Source organism: Mus pahari, chromosome 20 (assembly GCF_900095145.1).
Source record: "Mus pahari chromosome 20, PAHARI_EIJ_v1.1, whole genome shotgun sequence".
Lineage (NCBI taxonomy): Eukaryota > Metazoa > Chordata > Mammalia > Rodentia > Muridae > Mus > Mus pahari.
Window position 1 is genome coordinate 5,941,489 of NC_034609.1, and position 9,043 is coordinate 5,950,531.

The window sequence follows — 9,043 nt, forward strand, 5'->3', positions numbered from 1 at the left end:
AGCACCCCGCCCCCACCACACATAAAAATTTAAACCATCAAATTCCCTGCTCATCAACAAAGATAATTTCTAGTAGCAAATACTTGGGAAGTAAATGGATGTCTTGATTCAGGCAGTGACAGCAGGGGTGACAGCTGGGGCAGACACAGCTTCCCATTTTGTAATACTGTAATACTGTTAAGCACTGCCTTAACCCAAATTGATTTCACTGACTTTAAGATTCCAAGCTCTTTGTGTGACAAATGTCACACTTGTGTACACGCGTTTGTACTTTATTTAGAGTGCCAGTTTAAAGGGTTGCAAGGAAGAAAAAGGACTAGTGTGCCTTTGTGGGTAAGCTCTGGGAAGGATTACCTCTGAGCAGAGTGGTCAAAACCTCTCCAGGAAAGCCGCCAGGTGGCACCTGTAAGGCGCAGATGGGGAGAGCCATTTGCCCCACCCCCATAGCCGGACTCTCCAGACTACCCCTCACCCCTCGGGCTTGTTCGCAAGGAAGTGGGGGAGTTTCAGTCTCTTTCCAGACAGCGTGATTACACACCAAAATTTTCTGACACCTCAAACACACCGAGGGCGGATTGTCTCCACACAACCAGGCTGTCAAAGGCACGAGCCTGGTGGTGGGGAACACTCAAGCACTCTGCAAGGTGGGGAGTGGAGTGGCTGTGGGCTGCCCCTGTGCCCAGGTCTGCTCAGTCTGGGTCTAGGGAGGGAAACATTGGCAAGGGAGAAGCAGTTCTCAGGACTGTGACACGCAGAAGTCACCAGAACGTGGAACAGCGCTTCACACTCCTTAAACGCCCAATCCTCCTCCCGAGGACAGTCAGTGGGGACTAGTCTGAACCACCTTCTCACGTCCTTTTACATTTCCCCCCTTGCAGTCCCTTCTCCTGTCCGGGTCGCATTGTGACTACCTTGGGCTGCCCACCCCCACCCCCACGTTTCGCCCCTGTGACCCCGCACCCCGGGATAGGCAGCTGCCCCCGGAGACAGCAGAGTCTGAGTGGTGGGTGTCAGTAAACAGAAGCAGCGTGTTGTGGTCATTTCGAGCTGTGCGGTCGGGCCATCAACTCCATCTGTGGCAGGGAGGCGAGCTGCACCAGTTGCGAGACTGCCGCTGCTCCTCTTTGGTGGCTGGTTGGTGACATTGGGAGGAGACCGCTCCGAGGGAGTGAGCCTACGACGACGAGGAAGAGAGGCAGGGCGGTGGGGGTGGGGAGGTGGCGACAGTGCCAGGGGGCGTGTGAGCTGCGGACGAGGAGCAACTTCTCCCGGGCGCGCGCTGCGGGGCGGCGGGCGGAGCGTGATCTGCCAGCCCGGAGCAGGGAGCCGGGAGCGGGGAGGCTCGGCCCGCGCCCTGCACGCTACCATCCTCCGGGTTCCCAGCCCCGGGTGCTGAGCTCGCCGCTATAAATAGCAGGTTACAGCTTCTGCTTGGGCGCACACGCTTTCACTGGAGAACGCAGGAAAGTCATCCTGAAAAGTGTCTGCCGCTGCTATCGCCCCCTACTCAGCCTCTGCAAGAGGTAACATCCTGCCTGGGATCCTGGGGCTCTGGGGGAGGGAATTTTGCAGGGTGCGGAGGGTGAGGATGGGTGAATCCGTAGGCTGTGGGTCGTGCGCATCGGACAGCTCAGGGTGGTGGTGGTGGTGGTGGTGGGGTGTACGTCCTGCCTGAGAGGCAGCTGGTGTGTTTCTTATCAAGTTTCCCAGCTTGCAGCCAGGATCGTCCCTTCAGCCTTGCCTCCCAGGGGATGGCTGCTGGGGGTACCCCTGTGACCCTGCTTACTGTCTTACTGAGCTCGCTTGGTCTGGCGGTCTGGCGTGAACACACACACACACACACACACACACACACACACACACACACACACACACGAGTTCCAACCCCCAGGTGACACTGAGCTCTTGCCCAGCCTCTGGTCCCTTTGAGCGGTTCTTAAAAGATGCTGTAACGACTGGGAGTGCTTAGGGACTGCTTCTCAACCCTAGTCCCAGTCACTGGCCATCTCCTGCTTCAGAGGAAGTGGTCCTGGTCCTTAGGACATAGAAGGCATGCTGGGGTCGCAGTTGACTAAAGAGCTCTCTTTTCATGGCTATCTCCAGCCCCACCTTCAACAACTCCTGTCCTCTGCCCCCCCCTCGCCGCCCCCTCCCAAGCCAGGCCTGTTTCCCCTAGGTTACCTTCCTGTTCTACCCACCCCGAAGAGGAGTCAAGAAGGAGTTAGAAAATCAGGGCTTCACAGTAAGTCTGGGTGATGAGAGGACCCTCTGGAGTCTCAAATTTGCACTTCAGCCTCCTTGAGCTTATCTGGCCCCTCTGGCAAGGCAAGGGGCCTGGCTGAATCCAGGAGCCTGCTGATAGTATGGACTTTCAGGGCTGCAACCCGCTAGTTCTAGGTGATGCGAGAAACAGAAGCACCTGTGTTTGCCCCTCTCCACCTTTGATTTTGCTTCCCCCTGGGGAGGTGATTTCTGCCCAGGAGGACACCCAGAGGTTTCTGTTTGTCAAGAGAAGCTTTATAGGTGAGGATGTGCATATTGATGAGATAGTTGCAGCCACACAAAACTTATTGGAAAAACCCCAGAGGAGAGAGAGGCAGCAGTTGCTGTTAGGGGACCGAGGTTTCTTAAGGGCAAGGATGCTCAGTTGATTATGTGGCTGCATCAACTTACCAGGGAAACCCTGCGGGACATTCGAGCACACTGGTCTTAAAGATGTAGAATGCCTTCTTTGTTCATCTTTCTTTATGTTTTTCTTTCTCCTGATTCTGGCTTCCTTGCTCTTTCTAAAATGACATTTGAGGTCATTATGTGGGTATTACATTTTTGCTTACATTTCCCCTCAGTCTGAAAGAAGTTATTTATAAAGGTGTAGCTCTATAAAATACATGAAAGAGCAGAAGACAGGGATGAATTCATCTCTCCTACGATGGGCACTAGGTGGCCCCTTTTATAGGTGTACATCTACATTTAGAGGACCTTGCTTGCACAGAAATTTTCTTAGTGAGTTCTGGAATCAGAATGATATCAATCTGACTTGGTTCAAAGACTCAGCAAGAGAGTGGCTGCCTGATGCTGTGTTAGAGGTAGAGTTAGGAGAGGTTTGGACAAGTGGGTGCTGTCAGCTTACTCGGTGTGGGAGGAAATACATTAGCTCATGTTCTTTGGGATATACTCCAGGGAAACATTGACATGAAATCACAGTAATTGATCAGTGCCTCTGTGCTCAGCACACGGGCCTTAAACTCAAACCTGTAGGAGTTGCAGTAAGTTAAAATGCTTCTGCAGAAAAAAAAAAAAAAAAAAAGGAGAGAAAGAAGGAAAGAAAGGAAGGAAAAGGGGGATGTTTTATGAGAGTCCTGTGTATGTGAGAGAATATGTGTCTTTGAGCCTTATGTATGTTTTGTGGGGGTTTTTTTTTTTTTTGGCTCTTTTTCATCATCTATTTTTGGTTTTTGTCTTATTTTATTTTATTCTTATTCTCTGGATGCCTGTTTTCTAATGAGAGACAGAAGGGGTGTGGATTCAGGTGGGAGGAGGTGGAGGGATCTCTTAGGAATTGAGGAGGGAAAAATGCAATCAGAATATTATGGATGAAAAAACTATTTTCATTGAAAGAAAAATAGAAAATATAGATTTTTTTTCTGAGTTTCTCTCAACGGTGACTTAAGAGATTGTCCTTGAAAGGTTATGAAACATGATTGTGATAAGGCTACAAGCTCTGTGTCATTGGAAAACATTTTCTGATTGGTTTTTAACATTCTAAATCGTATTCTCACCTGTGAGGTAAACCAGTATTTATTTGTGATAAACTGATGGCCAACAGGGTGTTTGATACAGGGCTCTGTTCTGACGAAGTGAGAACAGCCTGATAAACTGAGTCTTGACCCTCAAAACATGTAAAGAATCATCAGAGTTCTGGGCGGAAGGTGCTCTTAGAATATTGGCCTCAGCTCCACTCTGAGAATGCAGGTCAATTGAATGACTGTACATCTTACAAGATTCTCTGTCAAAATACTGTCTGGCCCTAGTACTGTATGTAGACGGGTCAGCCAGCTTTGGTTAGAAGATGATGCAATTACATCTTAGTTTTTCCGAAATGGAAAGTGAAATTAAGTTCTAGAGAAGCCGGCTATTTGTTCTACAGATGCAAATTTAAAGTTTCTGGTTTCCCTTCTGAAACCTTGCAGGGCCTTCTAGCTACTTGTCAGGCTAGTCCTCACACGCTCAGCGCTCAGTGGGTACCATCCAAGGGCTTCAGGCAAAATCCTAGAAGGCATCCATGAAAGACAGGAACCCATCTTATCTCTTAGCAACCAAGTAGACATCAGTTTCCAGGTAAGCATCTAGCATCTGGAAACACAAAGTCCAAACAGGAGAAAGTTGTAATTAGTAAAGGAACGTGCTTACTGAGTATCTGCCATGTTTGTGTTTTCCATTCAGTGGTGCTAATAGTTAGAGAAACAAGTCTCATGTTTTATAATCTGCATGGAGTAAAGGCTTTGCCATTCACACAGAATTTTCAATTTGAACATGTAATCACATGTTCAGAGCATGTATTTTCTATATTCTTTATTTTTATTCTTTTAAAGTGACTGATTGCTCTCTCTAAAGGCCTAAAGAACTTATTCCAAAAGCCACGTTATTTTTGTTCTCTTTTTTGTATGTTGCTTAGAAATCTCTACTAGAGAACCCTTAGCAGACACTGATCCCACATGTATTTTGATATTGAAACTGTTCAATACATAATTTCAGCACAAACATTTCTCAATAGATAAATCTAAAGAATAATGCTATAACTGAGTTTTTGCACGTTAGATCCATGCAGTCTTTGTGTTTTAAAATTTTAGTTGTAGTATATACACCTAAGAACGATACTTAGTGGGAAACTTATAAGGAAGCTCCCAGAGTCTCAGGTGTAGCCATTATTGGAGTCAAGATATCTCAGTTCATCCTCTTTATGTGTTTCAGTGCTTCATCTGCCAATAAAAATGATTGTAAAATGCTTCTGGCAAGGCTGGAGAGAAGGCTCAGCCCTTTTCAGAGGAGCTAGGTTTGATTCCCAGCATCTACATTGGTCAGCTCACAAGGGCTTTTGATTCCTGTTTTGGGGGATCTAAAACCCTCTTGTGACCTTCCTCAGATACCTAGATACACATGGTACACATAAAACCCATACACGCACACATCCATATACACACATAAAAGAAATGACGTGATGTTTTATGGATTCTGACTGAACCCCAGACTAATCAGTGTGTGACTGTTGAAGGACTTGTCTTTTATCCAAGGTACTCTGGTGGCCCACATTGTCTACCCTGTGAGTACCTCATTAGAGTTAATCTGCACAAGGCCTACAGACTATGGTGTGGAGTCTTGAGTTTACATCTTTCCAGTCGTCTCTGTAATTGTGCTGACTCGTAGGTATCGTCACAGCACAGTGCAGCACTTTTAAGTAATATTTTCCTAACTTGTTTTTCTGAGGCATATTCGGAGTAAGTCTGCTCTGCATTATGCAGCTATTGTTGCTATGATCCCTGACGGTATGTTGGGGACCAGGCAGAGAGGTAATTGAATGAGTAAAGGAGATTGTGAGTTTCTCAAATCATAGGACTTTGATGGTATTTCCTTTGGGAATTATTTAAATTAATAAATTTCATGAGGATAGAGATAACACTATAAATGGGAGTTTTGTCTATCATTTATCTATCAAGTACCTATCCATCTATCTACCATCTGAGTATCTAAACAATCATAAGTCTGCTTATCTATCAACATCCATTTATCTATGTATCTATGTATCTATGTCTATCATCTATCTATCTATCTATCTATCTATCTATCTATCTATCTATCTATCTATCTATGTGTCCATCTATCCACTTGTGTGTCTATTTTCAACAAAGCTATGCATCAGGCTTAACAGTGAAATTATTCAATGGTTTTCTCTGATGTTTTCCAATGTTAGGGATGTTGCGATGGACACACAGGCTGTGTTAAAGCCATGTTGATATTACATCACTGAAGTGACAGTAGCAATGGCAAACTTGTTCCAAGGTACAAAAGGAAATGGTATGACGACTTCTATACACGGTTTATATATTTACATATTATATGTTAATTTAAAATATCACAGAAAGAAAGTGACACTTTTTTAATTTCTCAAAAGAGTGAGTTTTTAAAGGTTAAGTGGTTGTAGTTTGAAGAGAACTTTCAGAATTGTTCACTATGAAAATCCAATCTGAATGAGAGCTGGAAACGCCTCGCAGGGTGAGACTAGTGCCTGGAACCTGAAGCTTTCTGTGTTCAATCCCACCATGGTAACAAATGAATTGCTTTAGTTTGGGTTTCTATTGTTTCAGTGAAATACAATGACCAAAAAAATCAAGTTGGGGAGAAAATGGTTTATTTGACTTACACTTCTATATCTCGGTTCATCATAAAAGAAAGTCGGGACAGGAACTTAAACAGGGCAGGAAGCTGGAGGCAGGAGCTGAGTCAGAGGCCATGGAGGGGTGCTGCCTACTGACTTGCTTCCCATAGCTTGCTCAACCTGCTTTTTTATAGAACCCACAACTACTAGCCCTGGGGTGGCACTACCCACAGTGGGTTGGGCCCTCTCCCACTAACTAAAATGCTCTACAGATTTTTGTATCATCTGATCTTATGAAGGCATTTTTTTTTCTCAATTAAGGTTTCCTCCTTTCAGGGAACTCTAGCTTGGGTCTAGTTGACATAAAGCAATTCAGCATGTGAAAAACAAAACCGAAAAACAACAACAACAAAAAACCCTCAAACAACAACAAAAAACCCTCAAACAACAGCAACAGTGAAAATCTAACACCCATCTAATAATATATAGCTATATCCTACTGATAGCTTTTTGAGGTGAAAATGTAGGTCCCTAGTAAAGCACTTGTCTAGATTGAGGAAGACCTTGGGAAGTCCCCAGTACCATACAATGAACTTACTAGCTAGAGTTTTTATTTACAATTACAGTGGTGGTCTTGAGTAGGCACAATACAGTCCCAGAATTTGAGAGGCTGAGGCAGGAAGACTGCCCTTCTAGAATATAACTCTAAACACACGTCCTCCCAGGCTGCCTAAGTACTCCATAGAGGACCTTTCAATGTAGTTCTTGTTTAATCATTGTTGGTTGCTCTACCAGACAAAAGCCAAGAGGGGCGACCCATATCCAGCACATTAAAAGTCACTCAGCCTGAGGGAAGCGCAGGAAAACTGAGAATCAGTGGCATGCTAACCCAAGGTTAACAGAACTTGTGAGCTTGAGCAGAGACGTCAGCAGTTTGCAAGGAAGCATTAAAATCTCATTTATAATTATCTAATATCATCCAATGCTGTTCCAAACACTTTTGTATCACAGACTCACTAGATGTGTCCTGCTTGCAGATAAATATTTTTAAAAGCATTTTTAAGAGTTTACAAATTTTTATTGAAAATATTTTTGTAAGCTTTAGGTGTGTGTGTGTGTGTGTGTGTGTGTGTGTAAATACACTCAGTTCTGAACATGAAGATCAGAAGCCAGTGTCTGCTATCCCCTGTCTTTCTCTGATTATTCCTCTGAGGGAGAGTGTCTCTTGAACCTAACACTGCCATTCTCTGGGCTAGGCTGAAGCCATCAAGCTCCCGCTGTCTCTGCTGCCTTTGGAGATGAGGTTCCAGGGACAATGGTCTTGGCAAGTGTGTGTGAATTCTGGTCCCTGTGTTTGCTCCTAAGCCCTCACTCAGCCATTTCTCTAGCATCCATTATAAAATACTTTGCTAGGCAAAGCACAGTGTAAAAATGTCAGTTTTATGTGATATTGTACACATGTAATCCTAGCACTCAGGAGATGGAGGAAGGAAGATCTGGAGGATCTCAAGGCTGTCTTTGGCTACACAGTGGGCCTAAGGACAGGGAATTCTGTCTACAAATGAACAAACATACGCCCACCTTAGCTGGTGACATAGGTCAGTGGTAGAGCACCCTGCCTAGCATAGGAAAAGCCATGGGTTCAATTCCAATTACCACATACACACATACCACCTTAAAACACACCTTTTCCTCTCTTCATTAACAAAATCTGCAGTTTTATATTTACTCATCTGCTTGGATGTGTCTTAATAAGACAGATTGCTTTTAATGGCATGCGTGATTTCTTCTGTTGCTATAGACTTTTTCTTTCTGCTGAAATCTTAAGGTTAAATATGTTTCCTCACTGTCCTCTGGTAAAGTTGTTTTAAAATACAGCATTCCCTCCTCCATAGCTGTTCACGGAGGCTGACATTACAGACACTCAGCACCAGGTGGCAGTGTGCAGCTCTTAAGTCATCTCCACTGCATTCATTTTTAAAGTTTTTCTTTTAAGCTATTTATTTATATTGTGGGAGTTAACGAAGTTAAAGCCCACAAGCACATAAACCTTAGAATTGTATTTTGGAGATCTGTTATTAGAAATACTTTAAAGATTTGATTTAGCATTCCCTGCTTTTATGTGGAGTTGGAGTACCTGGAGAACTCTTTGGAATTAATTGAATTAAATGCACCAGAATTTTGCTTAGGACTGGGTGACTGAGAAGGAAAGGAAAAATTAAATGAGCATGACAAAAAAAGGTATATGGTCAATCCAAAAACAGACATTGTGGCACCCATTATATACACATATTTGAATCTTAACCCTTTCACAACACACTCTGACCTTTTTTTAGGAATCACAGACGATCATTGCTTCCCCTGAGTCTCCTCCCTGTTGTACCTCATCAGTGCAACAAACAAACAAACAAACAAACAGACAAACAAACTTTACAAGTGAGCAGACCATAGTGGTAAATGTTTTTAATTCCATCGCTAAGAAAACAGAGATGAGAGGATAATAAATTAGCGTTCATCCCAGGATACACAGAAAGGCCCTTCCTTAGAATAAAAAAAAAAAACCCACACAAATGAAAAGCAACACTACCAACAAAACAACAGGAAGGAAGGAAGGAAGGAAGGAAGGAAGGAAGGAAGGAAGGGAGGGAGGGAGGGAGGAAGGGAGGAAGG

The 9,043-nt window shown here is 44.2% G+C and overlaps 1 protein-coding gene across 4 annotated transcripts in view; it reads left to right on the plus strand.

The window, feature by feature from the left end:
- Nucleotides 1-1,287: 1,287 nt before the first annotated feature.
- Inpp4b (inositol polyphosphate-4-phosphatase type II B) overlaps nt 1,288-9,043 on the plus strand; it is a 751,408-nt gene continuing 743,652 nt past the window's right edge. For 3 of the 4 annotated variants that reach the window (XM_021220101.2, XM_029532468.1, XM_029532469.1), the window contains exon 1: nt 1,336-1,523. The gene's annotated coding sequence lies outside the window, so the exon portion shown is untranslated. Of the gene's footprint in view, nt 1,524-9,043 lie in introns of all 4 variants that reach the window. The other variant, XM_021220100.1, reaches the window with a different exon arrangement.